Here is a 3,373-nt window from a genome sequence, read left to right as displayed (position 1 = left end):
ACATCTATCTGTCTATCTATCTATCTATCTATCTATATATATTTATTAATATATATTATTACATATATAATATAATGATATATATATACATATATATATATAATATTGTGTAAGAGTTTAAAAGAAAGCTAGACAAAATCATTAGGACACTGTGAATGAACAGTAAAACCTACTGCTAGTGATAAATGAGCACACGATGTCTCCTCTTAGGATAGACTAACAAGTCCTTGAGACATCCTAACCCTTGTTACGCCTTGTTAACTCTCTCCCATCTGAGAAACCCAGGAAGGAGGAGCCCCCCCCAGATCAGGACAGACGAAACCCCTAAAAAACATTAGTCAAGACCTTCTCGCATCTGAGAAGCATCGAGACAATAAATGTCGCGTCCAGAGTGCAGGACCGCGATCTCCCGATAGCACAAACGTCTTATTTACCACCTATGTCCCCAGAGGAACCTCCTTTTTCTCCTGTAGAAGGCGTTATTTGGACGGATATTTGAGATTGAGAGAGAGAGAGAGAGATAGATTCATTGTTGGAATTTTGTTTATTCTATAGAATAGAATAAACGTGCTTGATGCATCTTAACCATAGTACAAAAATTGGAGAGAGAGAGAGAGAGAGAGAGAGAAGGGGGGGGGGGGGATTCATTGCTAGATTTTTGTTTATTTTGGTAAAGCCCATACGTGCTTTATATAATCGTTCTCAAAGTACGAGAATTTGTTGAGAGAGAGAGAAGAGAGAGAGAGAGAGAGAGAGAGAGAGAGAGAGAGATAGCGATAGAAGACGTTAGGAGGAAGGGGTTTTTGGGGGAAAAAAATGGTTTTTTTTTTTTGTGGGATTGTAGAGAAAATAAGGTAATATGATAGCGAGAATGTACTGGTACACAGGGCCAGTGACATGAGAAGTATATTGAGAGAGAGAGAGAGAGAGAGAGAGAGAGAGAGAGAGAGAGAGAGAGAGAGAGAGAGTTTCGTAACCAACACTTGTTACCACGACAAAATCCATCGGAAGTCTGACCTTTCTTTAAAATACGGAAAGAAACAATTCGTGTCATTCACCTGACTTACAAAAAGAAAAAAAAAGAAAAGAAAAAATAAAAATACAAAAACTGGAACCAACAACTTATCTCTTTCCTCCTCCGGTTAAAAGGAAACCAGAAACCAAACTGGCATTGCATGAAACTTGCATGCCTTTCCTTGAGGCCTTCCACGCTTTCTCAGACGCCTCTGGTTTTCCAGAACAGTCATGACCTCTCAGTATTATTTTTAGTCTGCTTGGCTCTTTCATGACCCCTGATGTCTTCCATAATCATTCAATATCAGCCAATATCCTTCCAGGGCCTGTTATGCTTTTTCAAGACCCCTGGTGTATTCCAGAATCATTCATGATCTTTTAACATTCTTCCAGGGTCTGTTTGACTCCTTTAAGACCCCTGGTGTATTCCAGAATGTTCTTGATCTTTTAAGATACTTTCAGAGTTAGTTGGGTTCCTTCAAACCCCCTGGTGTCCTTCCAGATTCTTTCATTTCTGCCAATATCCTTCCAGGGCCCGTTTGGAGTTTTCGAGACCCATAGTGTCTTCCAGAATCATTCATGATCTTCCAACTTTCTTCCAGGATCTGTTTGACTCTTTTTAAGATTCCTGGTGTCTTCCATAATCATTCATTATCTGCAAATATCTTTCCAAGGCCTGTTGGGTTTTTCAAGACCCCTGGTGTTTTCCAGAATCATTCATGATCTTTTAGCATTCTTCCAGGGTCTTTTTGGCTTTTTTAAGACTACTGGTAACTTCCAGAATCATTCATGATCTTTCAGTATCCTTTCAGACTCTATTGGCCTTTTCCAAGACGCCTGGTGTCTTCCAGAATCATTCATGATCTTTCAATATCCTTCCAGGATTTATTTGGCTCCGCAAGACCTCTGGAGTCTTCCATAATCATTTACCATCTTCCAGTGTTCTTTCAGTGTCTTCCTAGAGTCTAGACCCTTCACAGTGTCTTTTCAAGTCTCTTCAAAATTCTGGATTTTCCCAGGCTCTTTCGAAGCCATTCAAGAGCCCCTCTAAGCTTACAAGTACTTTCCAAATTATTCAAGAGTAATTCCAGCATAGCTACAGCACCTTTCAATGTCCTTGTCACGGCCTTTGGGAGTCCTTTCAGACCTTTCCAGTTTCATTCCAGACTTTTCCAGAATACCTTCCAGAAGAGAGTAGGACATCGGGATTCTTTTTGGTGCTTCTTGAGAACATATGTAACAGCAGAGGTTTCATTTACTCTGCCCTGACGCGGCTCTTGACTGTACGTTCACACCAGTGAAGATATAACAATGTAAACTTATAGTAATTGATACAGATTTGTATAAAATGTACACTGATGTCAAGTACCAACTTTTCTTATATTCTAACAATTATTATTATTATTATTATTATTATTATTATTATTATTATTATTATTACTTATTATTATTATTATTATTATTATATTATTATTATTATTATTATTAAAATTAGTAAGAAATCGTGTGGGAAAAATCTGATATGATTATTAATATGCAAACAACCTTCCATTGAATAGAAAAAGACGGACAGGAAAGTAACCTATTAACAAATGAATAAGTAAATAAATAAATAAATAAATAAATAAATATATATGTACTGACCCATGCATCACTAATGGCAAGATTAGGTTTTGTTACTCGTTTTACAGCTTGCCTTAACAGAAGATGAAAGTTATATTTTTAGTATTATTCTCATTGCTATTTTTATATTACATACATTCAGAGAGAGAGAGAGAGAGAGAGAGAGAGAGAGAGAGAGAGAGAGAGAGAGAGAGAGAGAGAGAATCTGTGAATGACCGGAGTATTATCTATAATCTTATTATTTAGTGCTTGTGTTAGTGTCCGAACCTCTCTCTCTCTCTCTCTCTCTCTCTCTCTCTCTCTCTCTCTCTCTCTCTGATTACTTGTTTTATTATACTAAAACTGCTAATGTTTGTCTCAAGTACTTGTAATTTTTTTTTTTCTTTTTTTTTTTTTTACAAAAAATGGCTTGAACCTCCCGGCCCCCCTGCCCTCTCTCTCTCTCTCTCTCTCTTTCTCTCTCTCTCTCTCTCTCTCATGTTCGAATTATAAGTTTTACTATACTAAAACCACCAATGGCTGTTGAAAATTATTGTAAACTTTTTTTCCTAACAAATAATGACCCAACCGGACTTGAGACCGTCCTGGAGACGAATCCGAACCTTAACCATTCGTAAAGGCATTGCGGTTTGCAAGACAAGACTCGAAGGGCTCTTAAAAGAAGACGTAAAGACTCTTAAAAACTCGGAGTTTAGTGCGCAGGCGCCCCGCCAGATAGGATTTCCTGGACAGAAAG

Source organism: Macrobrachium nipponense, chromosome 28 (assembly GCF_015104395.2).
Source record: "Macrobrachium nipponense isolate FS-2020 chromosome 28, ASM1510439v2, whole genome shotgun sequence".
Lineage (NCBI taxonomy): Eukaryota > Metazoa > Arthropoda > Malacostraca > Decapoda > Palaemonidae > Macrobrachium > Macrobrachium nipponense.
This window is presented reverse-complemented; position numbering follows the sequence as displayed.